The sequence below is a fragment of the Arachis hypogaea genome, chromosome 14 (genome assembly GCF_003086295.3).
Source record: "Arachis hypogaea cultivar Tifrunner chromosome 14, arahy.Tifrunner.gnm2.J5K5, whole genome shotgun sequence".
NCBI classification, from domain to species: domain Eukaryota; kingdom Viridiplantae; phylum Streptophyta; class Magnoliopsida; order Fabales; family Fabaceae; genus Arachis; species Arachis hypogaea.
The window spans coordinates 56,006,910-56,023,834 of record NC_092049.1 but is presented as its reverse complement, the minus strand read 5'-3'; the positions used below and the strand labels follow the sequence as shown (position 1 = coordinate 56,023,834).

The window sequence follows — 16,925 nt, the reverse complement described above, 5'->3', positions numbered from 1 at the left end:
CTCGAACTCAATATCCTTATGTAGTAGTCTAGATAAGGGAAGTGCTACCTTACTGAAGTCCTTAATGAATCTCCTGTAAAAACCTGCATGGCCAAGGAACGAGCGGATCTACCTCATAGAGGAGGGGTAAGGTAAACTAGAAATAACATCAACCTTTGCTGGATCTACAGAAATGCCAGTATTAGACACAACATGTCCTAGTATAATACCTTGTTTTACCATAAAGTGACATTTTTCACAATTTAATACAAGGTTTGTATTGACACATCTATCTAATACTCTAGATAATCCATCTAAGAAAAGGCTAAAGGAATCGCCATATACACTAAAATCATCCATAAAAACTTCCATACAGTCCTTAATAAGATCAGAGAAAAGACTCATCATGCACCTTTGGAAAGTAGCTGGTGTATTGCACAAGCCAAAGGGCATTCTCTTGTAAGCGTAAGTCCCAAAAGGACATATGAAAGTAGTCTTTTCCTGATCTTCAGGAGCTATATGAATATGGAAATAACCTGTGTAACCATCTAAAAAACAATAATGTGATTTACCTAACAGGCGATCCAGCATTTGATCAATGAATGGAAGAGGATAGTGATCCTTACGAGTGGCCTGGTTGAGGCATCTGTAGTCAATGTAGACCCTCCAGGCGTTCTGAACTCTGGTTGCCATGAGCTCTCCGTGCTCATTCTTCACTGTAGTGACTCCAGACTTCTTGGGCACCACTTGTACTGGGCTTACCCATTCACTGTCTGAGATGGGATAGATGATATCTGCCTCCAGTAGTCTAGTCACTTCCTTTTTGACAACCTCTAAGATAGTGGGGTTTAGTCTTCTCTGGGGTTGACGGACAGGTCTTGCTCCCTCTTCTAAAAATATTCTATGCTCACAGACTTGAGGGTTGATGCCTACTATGTCTGAAACTCCAACCAATTGCCTTCTTGTGCCTCCTCAGCACACAAAGTAACTGCTCTTCCTGTTGAGAAGTGAGTTCCCTTGCAATGATAACTGGAAACTTCTGCTCGTCTTCAAGGTAAGCATATTTAAGGTGTGGAGGAAGGGGTTTTAATTCTAACTTCTGATCGTAGTCAGGCTCTGGGTTGTCTGGAGCTGGTAACAATGGTAAAGTACTGTCATTGTCCTCTGAGAATGTCCCCACACTTGGACTTTGTCCTATGTACTTCTCTTCCAATTCCTCCTGGTGAACTTCAGCCATGGTTTCATCTATAATGTCACACTGGAGGATAGAATGATCCTCCGGAGGATGCTTCATAACTCCATTTAGATTGAAGATTACTAGTCGGCCATCTATTTCAAAAGAGTATGTTCCCGAAAAAGCATCTAATTTGAACTTCGAGGTCTTCAGGAATGGTCTTCCGAGTAGGATTGATGATGGCTTCTCTGAGTCATTTTGGGGCATCTCCAGGATATAAAAATCAATGGGAAATGTGAGCCCCTTAATGCCCACTAATACATCTTCAGCAACTCCAGCCACTGTAATAATGCTTTTATCTACTAACACAAAACGAGCTGCCGACCTTTTTAAGGGAGGGAGCCTCAAAATATCATATATAGACAAAGGCATTATACTCACACATGCTCCTAAATCACACATGCAGTCAGAAAATACTACACCATCAATAGTACAATTAACCATACATGGACCTGGGTCACTACACTTTTCAGGTAAACCTCCCATTAAAGCAGATATGGAACTACCTAAAGGAATAGTTTCTAATTCATTTATTTTGTCTTTATGTATACATAAATCTTTTAGAATCTTGGCATTTTTAGGTACCTGTTGAATAACATCAAAAAGAGGAACAGTTACCTCAACCTTTTTGAATATCTCTACCATTTTAGGATCAGGTTCCAGCTGCTTTCTGGGTTTCCTTGCAAGTTGTGGAAATGGAGTGGAAGTTATGTCTTCTGCAGTGTCTGCGCCCTTTGGTGCTTCCTCCTGTGGTTGAACTTTTTCTTTTTCAGCCATGTCCTGTATGTCCTCTTCCTCTTCAACATCTTCTATTTCCACTACCTCTTCAGCTGAGGCATGTTCTGGTGGGCTTGGCTCCTCCTGATTCCTCTCCTGCAGTGTGGTTCTGGACCTTAGGGTGATGGCATTAATGCCACCCTTTGGATTCGGTAATGGTTGAGAGGGGATTCCACTGGAGCTCAAAGGCTAGTTATTGGAGTTATTCATTGATCCAATCTGTGAGACAAGAGCTTGCCGGTAGAGTTCAGACTATTTAGTGTAGCATGAAGGTTATTTTCCATGGTCTGTTGTCTCCGATCAATAGATTGTAGTAAGTCATCATTAGCAGATGAAGAAGGATAAGTAATTTGAGAGGTCTGCTGTTGGGTATTCTGTGGTCCTTGGGATTGCCTCAGGTGAGGTGCTCTGTAAGGCTGGTACTGGTTCTGCTGCCTGTTGTTATTATTATTCCACCTCTGATTTCCCTGATTGTCTCTGCCTCCTCTGTTGTTGTTGTTGTCCCTCCAATTCTGGTTAGAATTGTCCTGCCATCCGTGGTTGTAACTGCCACTTTGATTGTACCCTTGGTTGGGGCGGTCATAGAAGTTATGAGTGGCTGCCACGGTGTTGTCTTCTTGCTGGAGCTACGGACATTCGTCAGTATAATGGCTATAATCAGCACAGACTCCGCAAACTCTCTGTGGGACTAACTATTGGCTTTGCTGTGGTGGAGAAGGTTGAGCTTGCTGAACTTGTTGTTGATTCAATTGCATCTGCTTTAGTAAGTTGGTCATTTCACAGATGCTCTGAGTTAGAGCAGCAGTCTCTCTACTAGAGGATATTTCTACAACGGCTTTTGAACGGCCTTGCTTCTGCCTGTGATTCCGAGTAGATTCAGCTAAGTCGCTGATAAATTGCCATGCCTCATCAGTGGTCTTGTACTTTTTTATAGACCCATTGCTAGCACTTTCCAATGTGGTCTTATCTTGGGGCCTCATGCCCTGTGTGACGTAACCGAGTAACACTATCTTGTCAATCATATGGTGGGGGCATACTTCCAGAAGATTATTGAAGCGCTCCCCGTATTCATAGAGAGTCTCGGATTCGTCCTGAACAATCATGGAAATGTCTTTCCTCAGTTTATCAGTAACTTCAGCTGGAAAGAACTTTTCTAAAAATTCTCTTCTAAATGTATCCCATTCAGATACAGTTGCTGCGAGTTGAGTGTAGTACCACTCTCTTGCCTTTCCCTCAAGAGAAAACGGGAAAGCTTTCAACAAAATTGAAGTTTCATCTGCACCATCATGCCTGACAGTAGAATAGGCTGCTTGATAGGCTCTTGAGCAGGTAAGCCATGAAACTTGGGCATCAAATTGAGCGGTGCAGTCTTTATTTCAAAGTCTGTAGCCACCGCTGGATGATGCGCTTGAAACGATTGCATTATAAAATCAGGGGCTCCAGCCTCCTGGATAGTAACTCTCCTAGGTGCTGCTATGTGACCTACACATAGATCAATCAAATCAGTAGAACGGGGGCTGGTTTCTTCCTCAAATGACGTTTCAGATTCGCCCTCTGAGAGGACTAACCGACGCTGAGCTTGCCTTATTCATGAAATAGTTCTTTCAATCTCAGGATCGAATACTGGCAAGCTTGGATCAGGAAGTGAACGCGTCATCTAACGAAAGAAACAAGCAGCTCAGAGTAGCAAGATAAATAAAATGCAAATAAATAAATTCCAATCAATAACTTAGCACTCTATTGCAACTCCCCGGCAACGGCGCCAAAAATTGACGTGGCGGAAATTGGCGAGTCAAGAATTGCTATAAGATATGCGTTGCAAGTATAGTTCTTAACCAACCAGAAATTCTCTTATCAATTCAGAAGGGTTGTCACAAAAATTAAAATTAAAATACTGGGAGTATGAATCCCAGGTCGTCTCCCAACGAGTTGCAAAAATGTGTGCTATTTTATTAATCAGATGTTTTCAAAAAGAGTTTGAGTTGAATAAACAGGAAATTAAATTGGAGAAATTAAGTAATTTAAATAAAAGCCTTGACTGGGAGTAGATTAGTTGGAAGCCCTATTCTTGTTGAAGTACTCTCAAGATTAATTGATAATTGAAGGTTGTTCTGTTTAGTTATCCCTTACTAGGTAAGGGAAAGTCAAACAAGTTGGAATGCTGTTTTTATTCACAAGTTCCAATCCGCTCAATTGAAAAGGATTAGTGTCAGTGACTATAGAGCATTCCAACAATAAACCCAATTACAATTTTTCTTTTAAGCACCCCAACTCAAGGGTTCCTTTCAATCAACTCCCCATCAAGTTAGGGAACTACTCGCTCATTATGAATGTAGAACTCATAACATAGGAAAGGGGATTAAAGAAAGACATGATAAATAAAACTCAAAGGAATCAATTAAAAATAAAAGTAATTCTTGTATTAATAAATTCTAAAATAATCCAATAGTAAAATTGAGTAAATTAAAGGACATGAAAGAGTAAAGCTAACTAAAGAAAACGAACTAGAATGACGAAGTCTTGATGAGGTAATAACTCTTCTCAATATCCCAATGCAAAGAGGAATAGAAATAAAATCCTATGAACTATGAATGTGTAGAGAGAAAACCTAGAGGAGGAGTAAAACTAGATCTAAAAACTAAAAATTGTGTGGAATGAATGTTGTTCTGGTTTCTGCATGTTCTCTGGCTCTAGTCTGCTTTTCTGGGCCGAAAACTGGGTCAAAACAGGGCCCAAAATCGCCCCCAGCGAATTCTACAGATTGTACAGATCGCGCACGTCACGCGATCGCGTCATTCATGCGGACGCGTCATTCGGCATTTTGCTTTTCCACGCGGGTGCGTCGTCCATGCCTCCGCGTCACTTATGCTATTCTAATCCGCGCGGTCGCGTGAGCCATGCGGCCGCGTCACTGCGATTTCCTCTCTTTCGCGCGATTGCGTGAGCCATGCGGCCGCGTCACTTCTCGCTGGTCATCTCCTTAATTTCTTGTGTTCCTTCCATTTTTGCAAGCTTCCTTTCCAATCTCAAACTCATTCATGCCCTATAACGCCTGAAACATTTAACACACAGATCATGACATCGAATGGAATAAAGAAGAATTAAAATACATAATTAAAAGTCTCTTAGGAAGCAAGTTTTCAATCATGTAATAATTTTAGGAAGGAAATATAAATGGATGCTAATCATATGAATAAGTGGGTAAAGACCATGATAAAACCACACAAGTAAGCACATTATAAACCATAAAATAGTGGTTTATCATCCACCAGCAGAGTGGTCCAATGACATCTTGAACAATTCAGACAGACCATCATAGAATATACATAAGATGCTCCATTCTGAGAGCATGTTAGAAGGACACCTTTTGATCAATTGCTTGTATCTTTCCCAAGCTTCATAGAGGGATTCACCTTCCTTCTGTCTGAAGGTTTGGACTTTCACTCTAAGCTTGCTCCACTTTTGAGGTGGAAAGAATTTGGCCAAGAAAGCATTGACCAACTTTTCCCAAGAGTTCAGGCTTTCTTTAGGTTGTGAGTCCAACCATATTCTAGCTTTGTCTCTTATAGCAAAAGGGAAAAGCATAAGTCTGTAGACCTCGGGATTAACCCCATTGGTCTTAACAGTGTCACAGATTTGCAAGAATTCAACTAAAAATTGATGAGGATCTTCCAATGGAAGTCCATGAAACTTGCAATTCTGCTGCATTAGAGAAACTAATTGAGGCTTAAGCTCAAAGTTGTTTGCTCAAATTGTAGGAATTGAGATGCTTCTTCCATAGAAGTCAAAAGTTGGTGCAGTAAAGTCACCAAGCACCTTCCTTGCATCTCCACCATTGTTGTTGGGTTCGGCTGCCATGTCTACTTATTTTTTGAAAATTTCTGTGAGGTCCTCTTCGGAGTGTTGTACTTTAGCTTCTCTTAACTTCCTCTTCAGATTCCTTTCAGGTTCAGGATCAGCTTTAACAAAAATGTCCTTATCCTTGTTCCTGCTCATATGAAAAAGAAGAGAATAGAAAAGAAGAGGAATCTTCTATGTCATGGTATAGAGATTCCTTTATGTGAGTATAAGAATAGAAGAATAGAAGAATGAGGTAGAGAGGGAATAAGAGGAATTCGAACACAGAGAGAGGGAGATGGTTCGAATTATGAGTAGAAGAGAAGTGTTAGTAAATAAATAAAAATAAATAGAAAGAGATGAGAGAGAAAGTATTCGAATTTTTAAGAAGAGGGAAAAGAAAAATATTTTTAATTTTATTTAATTAATTAAGTTATAATTCAAAATTTAAGAAAAGAAATAAAATAAAATTAGAATCTAAAACAATTAGTTAATTAAAAAGAATTTTGAAAAAGTGGTTAGTGATTTTCGAAAATTAGAAGTGGAAAAGTAGTTAGGTGGTTTTGAAAAAGATAAGAAATAGTAAACTTTTTAAAATTAAAACAAACAAGTCAAGTAGTTAGTTGAAAAAGATTTGAAAATAAATTTTGAAAAGATAAGAAGTTAGAAAAAGATTTTGAAATTAAATTTTGAAAAAGATATGATTGAAATTTATTTTGAAAAAGATTTGAAAAAGAATTTTAAAAAGATTTGATTTTGAAAATTAAAGTTGATGACTTGACTAACAAGAAACTAAAAAATATGATTCTAGAATTTAAAGATTGAACCTTTCTTAACAGGAAAGTAACAAACTTTGAAATTTTTGAATCAAAATATTAAATGTTAGCAATAATTTCAAAAATTATGAAATAAAATTAAGAGAAAGATTTTGAAAATTAATTAAAAATTTTTTTGGAAAACATGAAAGAAAAATGAAAAACATTTCATTTTTTAAAAAGATTTGAAAAGATAAAGTTTTTTAAATTGAAATTTTGACTTGACTAACAAGAAATAACTAAATTTAAAATTTTTAACTAAATCAACCCAAAATTTCGAAATTTATGAGTAAAATAAGGAAAAGATATTATTTTTGATTTTTTTGAATTAATGAAGAAAGAGAAAAATAACAAAATGACACAAAACATGAGAATTTAAGATAAAAACAACTAATACATGCAAGAACACTTTGAATGTCAAGATGAACACCAAGAACACTTTGAAGATCATGATGAACATCAAGAACATATTTTTGAAAATTTTTAAGAAAAGAAAGACATGCAGGACACCAAACTTAGAAATTTTTAATGTTTAGACACTATGAATTCGAAAATGCATATGAAAAATAAGAAAAGACACAAAACAAGAAAAATTAAAGATTAGACAAGAAAAATCATCAAGAACAACTTGAAGATCAAGAAGAACACAATGCACATATTTTTGAAAATTTAAGAAAATTAAAAAAATGCAATTCACACTAAACTTAAAATTTGACACTAGACTCAAACAAGAAACACAAAATTTTTTGGTTTTTTATGATTTTATTAAATTTTTTTGTATTTATTTTTCGAAATTATTTTGGAAAAAGAGAATAAAGAAATTCAAAATTTTTAATAAGAATTCCAGGATTCGTGCAATGTTAGTCTAAAGCTTCGGTCCAAAAGAATTAGACATGGCCAACTGGCCAGCCAAGCTTTAGCATAACAAATGCAGACATGTCCTTTTTACAATGGAAAGTGGAAACCTCGGTCCAAAAGATTAGACATGGCTTAACAGCTAGCCAGGCTTCAACATATCTTAAGAAGCTCTAGAATTCATTCTTAAAAATTTTTATGAATTTTTCGAAAACTAAAATTTTTTTGTATTTTTTTTTGAAAAAAATAAAAAGCTTAAACATACAATAAAATTACCTAATCTAAGCAACAAGATGAACCGTCAGTTGTCCAAACTCGAACGTTCCCCGGCAACGGCGCCAAAAACTTGGTGCACGAAATTGTGATCACACTTTTCACAACTCCGCACAACTAACCAGCAAGTGAACTGGGTTGTCCAAGTAATACCTTACTTGAGCAAGGGTCGATCCCACGGAGACTGTCGGCTTGAAGCAAGCTATGGTCGTTGATGAGCGGATAATTTATACGCTTTTTGGCATTGTTTTTAGTATGTTTTTACTAGGATCTAGTTACTTTTAGGGATATTTTTATTAGTTTTTATGTTAAATTCACATTTCTGGACTTTACTATGAGTTTGTGTGTTTTTCTGTGATTTCAGGTATTTTCTGGCTGAAATTGAGGGACTTGAGCAAAAATAAGATTCAGAGGTTGAAGAAGGACTATTGAGTTGAACGCCAGAAACACGTTACAAACCAGAGTTGAACGCCAGAAACAGGTTACAAACCAGAGTTGAACGCCAAAAACACGTTACAACTTAGCGTTCAACTCCAAAAGAAGCCTCTGCATGTGTAAACTTCATGCTCAGCCCAAGCACACACCAAGTGGGCCCCGGAAGTGAATTTCTGCATCAATTACTTACTTCTGTAAACCCTAGTAGCTAGTCTAGTATAAATAGGACTTTTTACTATTGTATTTACATCTTCGGATCATTTTTAGTCTTGGTTACTCCGGTTCCCCTCTGGGGCCGAGACCAATGAACTCCATTATCATTTATATATTTTCAACGGTAGAGTTTCTGCACTCCATAGATTAAGGTGTGGAGCTCTATTGTTCCTCATGATTTAATGCAAAGTACTACTGTTTTATATTCAATTAAACTTATTCCGCTTCTAAGATATCCATTCGCACCCAAGAACATGATGAATGTGATGATTATGTGATGCTCATCATCATTCTCACTTATGAACGCATGCCTGACAAACACTTCCGTTCTACATGCAAACAAGCTAGAATGAGTATCTCTTAGATATCTAATACAGGGGACCAAGTCCGAGATATTAGAATATTTGTGGTATAAGTTAGAACCCATGGATGGCCATTCCTGAGATCCGGAAAGTCTAAACCTTGTCTGTGGTATTCCGAGTAGGAACTGAGAAGGGATGGCTATGACGAACTTCAAACTCGCGAGTGCTGGGCGTAGTGACAGACGCAAAGAGGAGGGTGAATCCTATTCCAGTATGACCGAGAACCTCCAGATGATTAGCCGTGCCGTGACAGAGTATTTGGACCTTTTTCACAAGAGACGATGGGATGTAGCCATTGACAACGGTGATGCCCTATATAAAGCTTGCCATGGAAAGGAGTAGGAATGATTAGATGAAGACAATAGGAAAGCAGAGGTTCAGAGGAACGAAAGCATCTCTATACGCTTATCTGAAATTCTCACCAATGATTTACATAAGTATTACTATCTTTATTTTCTGTTTATTTATTATTATTATTCAAAAACTCCATAACCATTTGATATCTTAGGGTTTTATTACTCACGTAAGGTTTTATTAGTTGTATCGAAGTTGTAAATGAAAAACGATTTATTAAGACGTGCGTACTGAGTTTTTAGTGCCGTTGCCTGAGATCACAATTTCGTGCACCAAGTTTTTGGCGCCGTTGCTGGGGATTGTTCGAGTTTGGACAACCGACGGTTCATCTTGTTGCTCAGATTAGGTAATTTTCTTTTTGTTTTATTTTCAAAAATTCTTCAAAAATCTTTCAAAAAAAAATATATTTTTCCTTTTGTTTTCGTAAATTATTCAAAATTTTTTTCCTTTTGAAGCCTGGCTGGCTGTAAAGCCATATCCAAATTCTTTTGGATTGAGACTTCAACTTGTCAACATAAAAGGCATGTATATGGAGTTGGATGAAGTATCAGCTGTTGCATGCCTGATTTATATCCTAAAGCTGGCTGGCTATTAAGTCATGTCTAACCCTTGGATTGGAGCTTTAGGCTAACATTGAAAGATTCCTGGAATTCTTATTAAAAATTTTTTGAATTTATTATTTTCTTTTTCCTATATGTTTTTTGAAAAAAATATACAAAAATCCAAAAAAATTAATAAAATCATAAAAAAATAAAAAATATTTTATGTTGTTTGTTTGAGTCTTGAGTCAATTTCAAGTTTGGTGTCAATTGCATTTTTTCTAAAAATTTATACATTTTTTTCAAAAATTCATGCATTCATAGTGTTCTTCATGATCTTCAAGTTGTTCTTGGTAAGTCTTCTTGTTTGCATTCATAGAGTCTAAGCATTAAAGATCTCTAAGTTTGGTGTCTTGCATGTTTTTCTTTCATTAAAAATTTTCAAAAATAAGTCTTGATGTTCATCTTGATCTTCAAAGTGTTCTTGGTGTTCATCTTGACATTCATAGTGTTCTTGCAAGCATTCATTGTTTTGATCTAAAATTCTCATGCTTTGAGTCTTTTTCATATTTTTTCTTTCTTCATTAAAAATTCAAAAATCAAAAAAATATCTTTCCCTTTTTCACTCATAAATTTTCGAAAATTTGAGTTGACTTTTTCAAAACTTTTTAAAATTTAGTTGTTTCTTATGAGTCAAATCAAATTTTCAATTTAAAGATCTTATCTTTTTCAAAATCTTTTTCAAAAATCATATCTTTTTCAATTTTCTTAATTATTTTCAAAAATTTCAAAAATATTTTTCAAAAATCTTTTTCTTAATTTTACATCATATTTTCAAAAATATCATCAACAATTAATGTTTTAATTCAAAAATTTCAAGTTTGTTACTTACTTGTTAAGAAAGATTCAAACTTTAAGTTCTAGAATCATATCTTGTGATTTCTTGTGAATCAAGTCATTAATTGTAATTTTAAAAATCAAATCTTTTTCAAAACTAATTTCAATCGTATCTTTTCAAAAATATCTTTTTATCCTATCTTTTTCAAATATCTTTTCTAACTTCTTATCTTCTTATCTTTTCAAAATTGAATTTCAAATCTTTTCAACTAACTAATTGACTTTTTGTTTGTTTCTTATCTTTTTCAAAACTACCTAACTAACCATCCCTCTCTAATTTTCGAAAATACCTCCCTCTTTTTCAAAAATTCTTTTTAATTAATTAATTGTTTCAATTTTTAATTTTACTTTTAATTTTATTTTAATTTTTGAAAATCATTAACTCTTTTTCAAAATTAATTTTTGAAATTCCCTCTCCCTCATCTTCTTCTATTTATTTAATTATTTACTAACACTTCTCTTCATCTCAAATCACTGCTACTATCCTCACCCTTGTGTTTGGATTATCCATTCTTTTCACTCTTATTCCCTTTCTTCTTCTACTCACACAAGGGAACCTCTATACTGTGGCAAAAAGGATCCCTATTATTATTTTCTATTCCCTTCTTTTTCATATGAGCAGGAGCAAGGACAAGAACATTCTTGTTGAAGCAGATCCTGAACCTGAAAGGACTCTGAAGAGGAAACTAAGAGGAGTTAAAATACAACAATCCAGAGATAACCTTACAGGAATTTTCGAACAGGAAGAGGAGATGGCAGCCGAAAATAATAATAATGCAAGGAGGATGCTTGGTGACTTTACTGCACCTAATTCCAATTTACATGGAAGAAGCATCTCCATTCCTGCCATTAGAGCAAACAATTTTGAGCTGAAACCTCAATTAGTTTCTCTGATGCAGCAAAACTGCAAGTTTCATGGACTTCCATCTGAAGATCCTTTTCAGTTCTTAACTGAATTCTTGCAGATATGTGACACTGTTAAGACTAATAGAGTAGATCCTGAAGTCTACAGGCTCATGCTTTTCCCTTTTGCTATTAGAGACAGAGCTAGAATATGATTGGATTCTCAACCCAAGGATAGCCTGAACTCTTGGGATAAGCTGGTCAAGGCTTTCTTAGCCAAGTTCTTTCCTCCTCAAAAGCTTAGTAAGCTTAGAGTGGATGTCCAAACCTTCAGACAGAAAGAAGGTGAATCCCTCTATGAAACTTGGGAGAGATATAAGCAATTGACCAAAAAGTGTCCTTCTGACATGCTTTCAGAATAGACCATCCTAGATATATTCTATGATGGTCTGTCTGAATTAGCTAAGATGTCATTGGATACTTCTGCAGGTGGATCCATTCACCTAAAGAAAATGCCTACAGAAGCTCAAGAACTCATTGACATGGTTGCTAATAACCAGTTCATGTACACTTCTGAGAGGAATCCTGTGAGTAATGGGATGCCTCAGAAGAAGGGAGTTCTTGAAATTGATACTCTGAATGCCATATTGGCTCAAAATAAAATATTGACTCAGTAAGTCAATATTATTTCTCAGAGTCTGAATGGAATGCAAGCTGCATCCAACAGTACTCAAGAGGCATCTTCTGAGGAAGAAGCTTATGATCCTGAGAACCCTGCAATAGCAGAGGTAAATTATATGGGTGAACCTTATGGAAACACCTATAACCCGTCATGGGGAAATCACCCAAATCTCTCATGGAAGGATCAACAAAAGCCTCAACAAGGCTTTAATAATGGTACAATTCTGAGCAGAATCCATCTAGCTTAGCAAATTTAGTCTCTGATCTATCTAAGGCCACTGTGAGTTTCATGAATGAAACAAGGTCTTCCATTAGAAATTTGGAGGCACAAGTGGGCCAGCTGAGTAAGAAGATCACTGAAACCCCTCCTAGTACTCTCCCAAGCAATACAGAAGAGAATACAAAGAGAGATTGCAAGGCCATAGATATAACCATCATGGCCGAATCCAAGGAGGAAGGGGAGGATGTGAATTCTAAGGAGGAAGACCTCCTGGGTCATCTAGTGATCAACAAGGAGTTTCCCTTTGAGGAACCAAAGGACTCTGAGGCTCATCTAGAGACCATAGAGATTCCATTAAACCTCCTTACGCCCTTCATGAGCTCTGATGAGTATTCCTCTTCAGAAGAGAATGAGGATGTTACTGAAGAGCAAGTTTCCAAGTTCCTTGGTGCAATCATAAAGCTGAATGCCAATTTATTTGGTAATGAGACTCGGGGAGATGAACCTCCCCTGTTCACCAATGAACTAAATGCATTGGATCAACTAAGATTGCCTCAGAAGAAACAGGATCCTGCAAAGTTTCTAATACCTTGTACCATAGGCACCATGACCTTTGAGAAGGCTCTATGTGACCTTGGGTCAGGAATAAACCTCATGCCACTCTCTGTAATGGAGAAACTGGGAATCTTTGAGGTACAAGCTGCTAGAATCTCATTAGAGATAGCAGACAATTCCAGAAAATAGGCTTATGGACAAGTAGAGGACGTGTTAGTAAAGGTTGAAGGCCTTTACATCCCTGCTGATTTCATAATCCTGGATACTGGGAAGGATGAGGATGAATCCATCATTCTTATAAGACCCTTCCTAGCCACAGCAAGAGCTGTGATTGATGTAGACAGAGGAGAATTGATCCTTCAACTGAATGAGGACAACCTTGTGTTTAAAACTCAAAAATCTCCTTCTGTAACAATGGAGAGGAAGCATAGACAGCTTCTCTCAGTACAGAATCAACTAAAGCCCCCACAGTCAAACTCTAAGTTTGGTGTTGGGAGGCCATAGCCAAACTCTAAGTTTGGTGTTGAACTCCCATATCCAAACTCTAAGTTTGGTGTTGGAAAGTCTATAAAATTGACCTGATCACCTGTGTGGCTCCATGAGAGCCCACTGTCAAGCTATTGACGTTAAAGAAGCACTTGTTGGGAGGTAACCCAATTTTTATTTATCTAATTTTATTTTTATTTTTATTGTTCTTTCATATTTTATTAGGTTCATGATCATGTGGAGTCACAAAATAAATAGAAAAATCAAAAACAGAATAAAAAACAACAGAAGAAAAATCACACCCTGGAGGAAGGGCTTACTGGTGTTTAAATGCCAGTAAGGAGCATCTGGCTGGCGTTTAACGCCAAAACAGAGCATGGATCTGGCGTTGAACGTCCAAAATAAGCAGCATCCTGGCGTTCAGACGCCAGGAATGCACACTGAGGAAAGCTGACGCTGAACGCCAGAAACAAGCATAGAACTGGCGTTCAACGCCAGAAACATGCTACATCTGGGCGCTGAACGCCCAAAACAAGCACCAATTCGGCGTTTAAACGCCAGAATTGCATGCAAAGGCATTTTACATGCCTAATTGGTGCAGGGATGTAATTCCTTGACACCTCAGGATCTGTGGACACCACAGGATCCCCACATACCTCCACTCACCTTACCTCCTCATAATCTTATATCACCCTCTCTCTCTCCATTCACAGTCATCCCTTCTGTTTTCCATTCGCCACTCACATCCATACACCCCACCTACCTTCAAAAATTCAAAATCTCTTTCCCACCCAAGCCCACCCATATAGCCGAATATACACATCCCTCCATCTCCTCCACATCTTCTTCTTTTTCTACTTTTCTTTCTTCTTTTGCTCGAGGGCGAGCAACATTCTAAGTTTGGTGTGGTAAAAGCATAGCTTTTTTGTTTTTCCATAACCATTGATGGCACCTAAGGCCAGAGAAACCTCTAGAAAGAGGAAAGGGAAGACATAAGCTTCCACCTCCGAGTCATAGGAGATGGAGAGATTCATCTCAAAGGTCTATAGCTCAGTGGTAGAACATTTGACTGCAAATCAAGAGATCTCTGAGATACCTCAGGGGATACATTTTCCTCCACATAATTATTGGGAGCAACTAAGGGTGGAATATCAAGAGCACTCCATCATCCTCCATGAAATTAGAGAAGATCAAAGAGCAATGAGGGAGGAGCAAGAAAGACAAGGAAGAGACATAGAGGAGCTCAAAAGCACCATTGGTTCTTCAAGAAGAGGAAGACGCCACCCTCACCAAGGTGGACTCATTCCTTAATCTCCTTGTTTATTTATTTTTCTGTTTTTCAATTTTTATGCTTTATGTTTATTTATATTTGTGTCTTCATTACATGATCATTAGTATTTAAGTAACTTTGCCTTAAAGTAGTGAATATGAATCCATCACCTCTCTAAAATGAAAAATGTTTTAATTACAAAAGAACAAGAAGTACATGGTTTCGAATTCATCCTTGAAACTAGTTTAACTATTTTGATGTGGTGCCAATACTTTTTGTTTTCTGAATGAATGCTTGAACAGTGCATATGTCTTTTGAAGTTGTTGTTTAAGAATGTTAAATATGTTGTCTCTTGAAAGAATGATGAACAGGAGACATGTTATTTGATAATCTGAAAAATCATAAAAATGATTCTTGAAGCAAGAAAAAGCAGTGAATACAAAAAGCTTGTGGAAAAAAAAAAGAAAAAAAGGCGAAAAAAAATATAGAAAGAAAAAGAAAAAGCAAGCAGAAAAAGCCAAAAGCTCTTAAAAGCAAGAGACAAGAGCAAAAAAAAAAAAGCCAGTAACCCTTAAACCAAAAGGCAAGGGTAATAAAAAGGATCCAAGGCTTTGAGCATCAGTGGATAGGAGGGCCTAAAGGAATAAAATCCTAGCCTAAGCGGCTAGACTAAGCTGTCCCTAACCATGTGCTTGTGGCGTGAAGGTGTCAAGTGAAAACTTGAGACTGAGCGGTTGAAGTCAAGGTCCAAAGCAAAAAAAGAGTGTGCTTAAGAACCCTGGACACCTCTAATTGGGGACTTTAGCAAGGCTGAGTCACAATCTGAAAAGGTTCACCCAATTATGTGTTTGTGGCATTTATGTATCCGATGGTAATACTAGAAAACAAAGTGCTTAGGGCCACGGCCAAGACTCATAAAGTAGCTGTGTTCAAGAATCAACATACTGAACTAGGAGAATCAATAACACTATCTGAACTCTGAAGTTCCTATAGATGCCAATCATTCTGAACTTCAATGGATAAAGTGAGATGCCAAAACTATTCAAGAGGCAAAAAGCTACAAGTCCCGCTCATCTGATTGGAGCTATGTTTCATTGATATTTTGGAATTTATAGTATATTCTTTTCTTTTTATCCTGTTTGATTTTCAGTTGCTTGGGGACAAGCAACAATTTAAGTTTGGTGTTGTGATGAGCGGATAATTTATACGCTTTTTGGCATTGTTTTTAGTATGTTTTTAGTAGGATCTAGTTACTTTTAGGGATGTTTTTATTAGTTTTTATGTTAAATTCAAATTTCTGGACTTTACTATGAGTTTGTGTGTTTTTTTGTGATTTCAGGTATTTTCTGGCTGAAATTGAGGGACTTGAGCAAAAATCAGATTCAGAGGTTGAAGAAGGACTGCTGATGCTGTTGGATTCTGACCTCCCTGCACTCAAAGTAGATTTTCTGGCGCTACAGAACTCCAAATGGTGCGCTCTCAACGGCGTTGGAAAGTAGACATCCAGGGCTTTCCAGCAATATATAATAAGCCATACTTTTCCCGGGTTTAAATGACGCAAAAGGGCGTTGAACGCCAGTTCTACGCTGCAGTCTAGAGTTAAACGCCAGAAACACGTTACAAACCAGAGTTGAAAGCCAAAAACACGTTACAACTTGGCGTTCAACTCCAAAAGAAGCCTCTGCATGTGTAAACTTTATGCTCATCCCAAGCACACACCAAGTGGGCCCCAGAAGTGAATTTCTGCATCAATTACTTACATCTGTAAACCTTAGTAGCTAGTCTAGTATAAATAGGACTTTTTACTATTGTATTTACATCTTCGGATCTCTTTTAGTCTTGGTTACTCCGGTTCCCCACTAGGGCCAAGACCAATGAACTCCATTATCATTTATGTATTTTCAACGGTAGAGTTTCTGCACTCCATAGATTAAGGTGTGGAGCTTTGCTGTTCCTCATGATTTAATGCAAAGTACTATTGTTTTATATTCAATTCAACTTATTCCGCTTCTAAGATATCCATTCGCACCCAAGAACATGATGAATGTGATGATTATGTGACGCTCATCATCATTCTCACTTATGAATGCGTGCTTCACAAACACTTCCGTTCTACATGCAAACAAGCTAGAATGAGTATCTCTTTGATATCTAATACAGGGGACCGAGTCCGAGATATTAGAATCTTCGTGGTATAAGTTAGAACCCATGGATGGCCATTCCGGAGATCCGGAAAGTCTAAACCTTGTCTGTGGTATTCCGAGTAGGATCTGGGAAGGGATGGCTGTGACGAACTTCAA

General features: G+C 37.1%; 2 non-coding genes across 2 annotated transcripts; one reads left to right on the top strand and one right to left on the bottom strand.

Annotated features, from left to right (window-relative positions):
- The first annotated feature begins 5,339 nt into the window (after positions 1–5,339).
- On the top strand, positions 5,340–5,443 carry LOC112745789 (small nucleolar RNA R71). The gene has a single exon (XR_003173700.1). It is a non-coding gene; the product is annotated as a small nucleolar RNA R71 (small nucleolar RNA).
- Positions 5,444–11,718: 6,275 nt separating this feature from the next.
- Positions 11,719–11,826, bottom strand: LOC112745912 (small nucleolar RNA R71). Its single transcript, XR_003173818.1, has one exon. It is a non-coding gene; the product is annotated as a small nucleolar RNA R71 (small nucleolar RNA).
- Positions 11,827–16,925: the final 5,099 nt, after the last annotated feature.